This window comes from Cucurbita moschata, unplaced genomic scaffold (genome assembly GCF_002738365.1).
Source record: "Cucurbita moschata cultivar Rifu unplaced genomic scaffold, Cmos_1.0 Cmo_Scf00011, whole genome shotgun sequence".
Classification (NCBI taxonomy): domain Eukaryota; kingdom Viridiplantae; phylum Streptophyta; class Magnoliopsida; order Cucurbitales; family Cucurbitaceae; genus Cucurbita; species Cucurbita moschata.
In genome coordinates this window covers 237196-245716 of record NW_019268527.1, presented here as the reverse complement: position 1 = coordinate 245716, position 8521 = coordinate 237196, and the positions used below count along the sequence as shown (strand labels likewise).

The following is an 8521-nucleotide window of genomic DNA, read 5'->3' as shown; positions in this document are numbered from 1 at the left end:
TTTTTTTTTTTTTTTTTTTTTTTTTTTTTTTTTTTTTTTTTTTTTTTTTTTTTTTTTTTTTTTTTTTTTGTTCTTACAGTTGTTACACTAACCATATGTTAAAAATAGATTTGATAGGGAAATTATTTTGGTGCCAATATGGTTAATAAATATATATATATAATACATCAAGACCTCATGGTTTCACCATTTTCTTCGTATCTTAGTTTATTTCTAAAAATACACATTATTTTAAATTCGTTTCCAACGTCTTTAATGGAAACTCTAAAAAATCTCCCTACCGAATTGTTAATCATGATTCTATCGAGGCTTCCGCTAAAGACTTTATCCTCATTCAAGTTAGTTTGCAAATCCTGGTACGCTCTGATCAACGATCCTACAAATTGTTCTCTTCAACATAAGTCTATTCTTCTCAAGCACATCATTCGAGATTTTAGATCATGTAAACATATATACTCCATCCTCAAGTTTTCTCATGACCTCGATCGATCTATATCTATTATTGATTTCGACTTTCTATCTGGTAAAGATACTCCATTTTCGAAGATTTGTGGTCATTCTCATGGCTTGGTTTGTCTATCACTCCATAAAGATGTTTTCCTCTTTAATCTGACGACCAAAGAGTTTCGTAAACTCCCTCCATCGATTCTTCACTCTACTGAATCTGTCTGTGAATTTAATTATTCGGGCTCAAATGCTGTTGGATTCGGTTACGATTCCAAATCTAGGGATTTCAAAGTGGTTAGGGTCGTAGAATTTGTGCACATATATGATGAAACTGGTCCAACTAGAGTGGAAATTTATGATCTGAGGAAAGATAGATGGAGAGAAATTGAATCCCCTGCGTGTAATGTCGATATCTTCTTTTGATATGTATCATGAAGGAACATATTATTGGTGGTCACGAAAAATAAGAGGAAGTAATATTATACAAACGTTCAACATGAGCGAAGAAGTCTTTGACGAAATTTCAGTACCGGACTGTGTAGCGAATGAGCATGACACTTGTATAACTATTGGGATTTTGAATGGAAACATTGTTATATTTCACCGTCGAATAACAGAGAATGGAAAAGACTTGTACATTTGGGAGATGAAGAAGGATGAACATGATGTTCTTTCATGGTCAAAGCTATTGACAATTTGTCCTACATTTGAAATTGAGAAGTCATTGTTGGTCGTGAGTTCGGATGAACTTTTAATGCAGACCAAAGAAGGACAATTGATTTTTTACAATATCAAAACTCACCGGGTCAAACCTATTCCAATAAAAGGGCCTCCAGGCGACTTTTGTGCTACTTTTTTCGATAATAATTTATTATCTGTGAAAGGAGGACATAATATGTTATATGAATTTTAAATAATATGTTATATGAATTTTAAATTTAGATAAGTTTAAATTTGTTACGTTTATTCTTAATTCTTAAATCTTAATTCTCCGTTAGAAATGGAGTTTGATAAACTTTTATCTTTAATTTTAATTTTGTATAACTTCTTTATTATTATTATTATTTTAGTTTAAAAACATATTATCAATCTTTAGCGAATAAGTATGCATTAGATTTTAAAGCATATTATTAGTCTTTAGCAAATAAGTATGAATGAAATTTTAAAAAAATAGATTACAAATGTTTTAAATTTTTCTAAATTATTTTAAAGATTACTTAGATAAAATGAAAAAAAAAATTATACTTTTTATTTTTTTTTATTTAAATAAGTTAAATAAATAAAATTCTTTATTTATATTATTAAAATTTCATAAATTAATTATACTGTAATTGTTTGAAAAAAATGTGTAATTTGATTTAGTGTAAAAATATTTCTTTTTAAAGTATATATATATAGTAATAAACCATGATTTATATGTAGCCTTGCTTAATACATAAACCAACATGGCTATCACACTCATTCATATTTTATTCCTAGTTTAATACATAAATTAATATGGTTCTCAAAAATTTCAACTTAAAGGCATAACAGTAATTTTACCATAACATACATATAGTACATACTTATCTAAACATTCTTTTCCAAAGTTCTTAGCACCCATTATCTAACCACTTAAAGTAAGGAATGTTTGCATGCTAGCACGTCCTAGCGACTCCTACAAGTATTACTTGTCTAAAGACCGTGTGGATACTTATAGATGATGCGTGCCTTTTCGAGCTAGCTTTTCTGCGTATTAGGAGCTCTAAAATTTATGAAATCTCTCTCTCACATGTTGTCACCTGCGCATTCGACTCTTTTGTCAAAATTTCTAGATCTCCAAACTAGTTCCAATTCTTTTTTGTTTTCTTTAATTTATCATAACTTTCTCTACACATCTTGAATTAACTTAGTTTTTTCACCACAATTGTAGACTTTTAATCCATGTTTACTAAAGAATTTTTCATAATTTTTAGTATCTGATTCTTGGCCTAAAATAGGACATGTGTGACACGAACACTTGGGCTAAAATTAAGTGCACGTGCTTCATAGGACATAAACAATGAGAACATGGTTATCTGAGACCTTTACACAATTAGATTCGCTAAGACACTTAACCAATTTCATTGTCAACCCTTTGCAAGACTTTGACATCTTTTGTTAGAAATCACAACTCTCCATGATAGTATGATATTGCCCACTTTGAGCATAAGCTCTCATGGCTTTACTTTTGGGCTTCCCCAGAAGATCTCATACCAATGAAAATGTATTCCTTTACTTATAAACCCACGACCATTCCCTAAATTAGCCGATGTGAAACTCACTCCCAACAATCCTCAACATCCATTGTTAAAATGTAGCACTAGTTCAATAAGGTTAAGCCTAAGTTATTATATTTATGATTTAGGATTTTAGAAATAAATTTAGGAAAATGATTTTGGGATTTTAAGAATAAATTTAGGAAAATGATTTAGGTATTTTAGGAAAAACGTTGAGAAATTTTAGGAATAGATTGACTACCCTATAGTATAAATACCCCTCCACCTTACTTAGGTTATCATCCCAAGAAATCACAAGCAATACAAGGTGGTAGTTTATACGAGTGTTTTGTAAATCTCTTATTGATTGGTCTTAATAAGGTGTGCGAGTGTTTCTCACAGAAAGTTGTGTTCAACAATCTGGTATCAGAGCCATGCCCTAAACTTAGTCGTGCCAATAGATTGGAAAATCCTCAAATGTCGATCAAAGGACTCCAAAAGAAAAAGGAGTCAAGCCTCCTCGAAGGCACGAAGGCAGTAAAAAATGACTAAAAAGACTCCAAAGGAGTCGAGCCTCAATTAAGGGGAGGCGTGCTTTGTTCGAGGGGAGGTGTTGGATGATGAAAGTCCCACATCGGCTAATTTAGGGAATGATCATGGGTTTATAAATAAAGAATACTCTCTCCATTGGGATGAGGCCTTTTGGGGAAGCCCAAAGCAAAGCCATGAGAGCTTATGCTCAAAGTGGACAATATCATACCATTGTGGAGAGTCATGTTCATCTAACATGGTATCAAAGCGAGGTTAGTGAGCTGATCTTTCAAACCAAAAACGATTTCTTGAGATTAGCAGTGAGTGAGTTTCTTTTGTGTCATGAGTAGTCTGTGACTCTGTAAGTCTTGTGTCAAAAGAGCTTGTTTGGTATTACTGAGGTATAGCCGTCATGAGTAGTCTGTGACTCTGTAAGTCTTGTGTCAAAAGAGCTTGTTTGGTATTACTGAGGTATAGCCAACACGATACACGATGAGTGATTTCTATAGCCAACACGATGGGTGATTTCTGATTTCCATAGCCAACACGATGGGTGATTTTCATAGTCAACACGATGGGTGATTTCCAAATCGTTGGAGGAATCAAGAAACTCAACAACAACAACTACAACACGTGGGCATGGGTGATTTCCATAGCCAACACGATGGGTGATTTTCATAGTCAACACGATGGGTGATTTCCAAATCGTTGGAGGAATCAAGAAACTCAACAACAACAACTACAACACGTGGGCAACATGCATAATGTACTATTTACAAGGACATGATCTTTGGGAGATCGTTGGCAAGTGTGAAACTACGCCGCCAGAGGATGATTCTAATGACACCTTGCGCAAATGGAGAATCAAAGCAGGCAAAGGAATGTTTGCCCTAAAGACCACAATCGAAGAAGGGATGTTAGAGCATATTTGGGATGACAAGACACTCTTTGGAGATCGTTGGCAGGTGCGAAACTACGCCGCTAGAGGATGATTCTAACGGCGCCTTGCGCAAATGGAGAATCAAAGCAGGCAAAGTAATGTTTGCCCTGAAGACCACAATCGAAGAAGGGATGTTAGAGCATATTTGGGATGACAAGACACCAAAAGAAGCATGGGACACGTTCGTGATGTTGTTCTCAAAGAAGAACGATGCAAGACTACAACTTTTGGAGAACGAGTTGTTGTCAATTTCACAACGTGACATGATAATTGCCCAGTATTTCCACAAGGTCAAGTCGATCTGTCGGGAGATTTCTGAACTAGACCCAAAGTCGGCAATTGGATAAAATCGAATGAAAAGGATCATAATCCACGGACTGCGACCAGACTATCGAAGCTTCATTATTGCTGTACAAGGATGGCCCACTCAACCATCACTTGTAGAGTTCGAAAATTTGTTAGCCAGCCAAGAAGTCATGGCTAAACAAATGGGAGGCATCACATTGAAGGGTGAAGAAGAATCACTCTACACAAGTGAAAGTCGAAGCAATAATAGGTCGTCTACCAAACGTGGATATAATGGTGACAAAAGAAAAGTCGCCAAGGAACTATACAACCAAGGAGAGCTCAAAAGGACGACAACCAAAGTTCTCAAGGGAAAAGATTTGAGGGCATTTGCTACAATTGCGAGAGGAAGGGTCACATGTCCAGAGATTGTTGGTCCAAGAAAAAATCTGTCGAGAGCAATGTGGCATCCTCCAACATGGAGATGGAGGAGGAATGAGATGCAGAGGTATTGTATGCCATAGAAGAAGATGAGCAAGCACTCATGGTGATGATGGGAGACCATATGATTATGAGAATGATTGGATCGTTGATTCAGGATGCTCAAACCACATGACTGGCAATTAGAGGAAATTGCAAGACAAGAAAGAGTACAAAGGAAGTCGTATGGTACGCACAGCAAATAACACACAGTTGTCAATTGCTCAAGATCGGCAATACGACAATCATGTCTGGCAATAAATCTGATGTAGTGTCACTACATAATGTCTATCATGTACTAGGAATAAAGAAGAATTTGTTGTCAGTATCACAACTAACAACATCAGGAAACTATGTCTTGTTTGGGTCAGAAGAGGTAAAAGTCTATGAAGATTAAGATAACAGGAAAGCCAACAATAGAAGGATGAAGAGTGGATTCCATTTACATTCTATCTACAGAGTCTGCCTATATTGACAAGACTCGGAAGAATGAGACAACAGATCTATGACATGCAAGATTGGGACATGTTGACTACCACAAGTTGAAGCTGATTATGGAAAAATCCTTGCTCCAGGGTCTACCTCAACTTGAAGTCAAAACAGATGTTTGTGCTGGATGTCAATATGGTAAAGCTCATCAATTACCATACAAAAAATCAGGTTTCAAAGCAAAGAAATCATTAGAGTTAATTCACTTTGATTTGTTTGGTCCAGTCAAACAAGCATCGATCAGCAGAACGTAGTATATGGTGATGTTCACTGACGATTACTCAAGATATGTGTGGATTTTCTTTATGAAAGAAAAGTCTGACACGTTCTCAAAATTTTAGGAATCCAAGATGATGATTAAAGGAGAAGTAGGAGTGAAGATATGTTGCCTACGTTCAGACAATGGTGGAGAATACACGTCAAATGAGTTCGATCAATATTTACACGAGTGTGGGATACGACGTCAGTTTACATGTGCCAATACGCCTCAATAAAATGGTGTCGCAGAAAGAAAGAATCGACATCTTGCAGAAATTTGTCGAAGCATGTTACATGCAAAGAATGTTCCAAGAAGATTTTGGGCTGAAGCTATGCGAACGGCTGCCCATGTGATCAACAAACTTCCCCAACCAAGGCTAGGGTTTGTCTCACCATTTGAGATACTATGCGACATGAAACCTACAGTTAGCTACTTCCGAGTATTTGGTTGTGTTTGCTATGTATTTGTGCCTGACCATCTACGTAGCAAGTTTGACAAGAAAGCATTCAAGTGCATATTTGTTGGATATGACAATCAAAGGAAAGGGTGGAAGTGTTGTGATCTAACAAGTGGAAAATACTATACATCAAGAGATGTAGTTTTCGATGAAGCATCTTCATGGTGGTCCTTAGAGAAGAAAGACTTGCTCAATTCAAACAAAATCGAAGAAATCTTACAACAGAAGATGGGAGAGAAAACTAAGCACATTCATTTAAATGTTGATGTGCCTGAAGATCCAAGTGACATTGATATTGACAAACAAAAAGTGATTCAGTCAAGAGAATCTGATAAAAATGAAACGACACATCAACAACTTAGGCAATCAAATAGAATCCAAAGGTCAAATCCTAAGTATGCCAACATAGCTATTGTAGAAGACAGAGATAATAAGTCAGAGACATATGAAGAGGTTTGGCAGAAAGCGATGAAGGAAGAATACGGGTGACCAAGTAGCAAATGTGTTTACGAAAGAGCTAACATGAGAGCTTTCGTTGTTAGCTCAACATGGTGTAATGGATGAAGACTAGTGCTGAGGAGGAGTGTTAAAATGTCATCACTAGCCCAATAGGGTTAAGCCTAACCATTGTATGAGTTATTATATTTATGATTTAGAATTTTAGAAATAAATTTAGGAAAATGATTTTGGGATTTTAGGAATAAATTTAGGAAAATGATTTAGGTATTTTAGAAATAAATTTAGGAAAATGATTTAGGTATTTTAGAAAAAACGTTGAGAAATGTTAGGAATATATTGACTACCCTATAGTATAAATACCCCTCCACCTTACTTAGTTTATCATCCCAAGAAATCACAAGCAATACAAAGTGGTAGTTTCTACGAGTGTTTTGTAAATCTTTCTTGATTGGTCCTAATACAGTGTGCGAGTAGTAGTAGTTTTTACGAGTGTTTTGTAAATCTCTTCTTAATTGGTCTTAATAAAGTGTGCGAGTGTTTCCCACAAAAAGTTGTGTTCAACATCATTCACCTTATTTTAGTTTTTACCCTCTCAAAGTTTCCAATTGCTATTATGTCTCGAATCCTTGCTAGCAAAGCCACAATTATTTTCGTTCACAGTATTCAGTAGCTCATGGATCTTCTTCTCCCCCCAAGAGTTGTCTTCTCATAAGTAACAACCGAGTTGATTTTCTACTCGCAGGATGGAACTAACAACCAATGGCACCAATGCCGCACCAGCCAAGCTGGTCCCTTCCTCAACTACTGCTGGTGCTGAGCTGGTCTCTAATCCGGCCTATAATCAATGGTATGATCAGGATCAACAGGTCCTTAGTGGCCTTCTCTCCTCCATGTCTGAGGAGATTCTTCATGATGTGGTTGTCGCTACTACGTCCAAGGAGGCGTGGGATACCCTGCAGCGGATGTTTTCATCGTCAACTCGTGCTCGCACTACTCAAATTCGTGTTGAGCTTGCCACGTCCAAGAAACGAGATCAATCTGCTGCAAATTATTTTCGCAAGATCAAAGGGCTAGCCACCAAGCTGGCCGACGCCGGCTCTGCCTTGCAGGATGATGATGTGATCGCGTATCTTCTCGCTGGTCTTGGCCCTGACTATGATCCCTTCGTCACCTCAATGACTACCAAGAGTGAAGCCCTCACGCTTGATGATGTGTTTGCACATCTAATGACGTATGAAGCTCGCCAACTACAACACCAGGCTGAACTTCAGTTAAATCTGGGATCTTCGGCCAATTATACTGGTCGTGCTGAACTTCAGTTAAATCTTAGATCTTCTGCCAATTATGCTAGTCATGGTGGTCAGCAGAAGAATTGTGGGCGTAGGGATCGTGGTCGTGGTCGTTCTCAAGGTTATGCACCCTCTCGTCCTGCTGGTGATCGTCGTGGTCCTTCTGCCCGTCCTTCCTGCCAGATCTGCGGCAAAGTGGGGCATACTGCTATCCGCTACTGGCATAGGATGGATGAGTCCTATCAAGATGAACTTTCTTCTGCTCCTCCTACGGCACTGGCGACTACTTCCTCTTACAAGATTGACCCAAATTGGTACAGCGACACAGGCGCTACGGACCATATCACCAGTGACCTGGATTGTCTCACTGTGCGTGAACGTTATCATGGAGGTGAACAAGTTCAAGTCGGCAATGGAGTAGGTCTGCGTGTTTTGCATACTGGTCATTCTCTAATTAATACTACTACTCGTCCTCTTGCATTGCGTAATATTTTGCATGTGCCTGAAATTTCCAAACATCTTCTTTCCGTTCATAAATTTTCTCGTGATAATGACGTATTTTTGAATTCCATCCTTGGCACTTTTCTATAAAGGATCGACAGTCGAGGAAAAGTCTCCTAAATGGGAGGTGTGAATCTAGTCTTTATC

At 37.3% G+C, this 8521-nt stretch overlaps 1 non-coding gene across 1 annotated transcript; it reads left to right on the top strand.

The window, feature by feature from the left end:
* The first annotated feature begins 7684 nt into the window (after positions 1-7684).
* LOC111450064 lies at positions 7685-7824 on the top strand. The gene has a single exon (XR_002711754.1). It is a non-coding gene; the product is annotated as a small nucleolar RNA Z247 (small nucleolar RNA).
* The last annotated feature ends 697 nt before the right edge of the window (positions 7825-8521 follow it).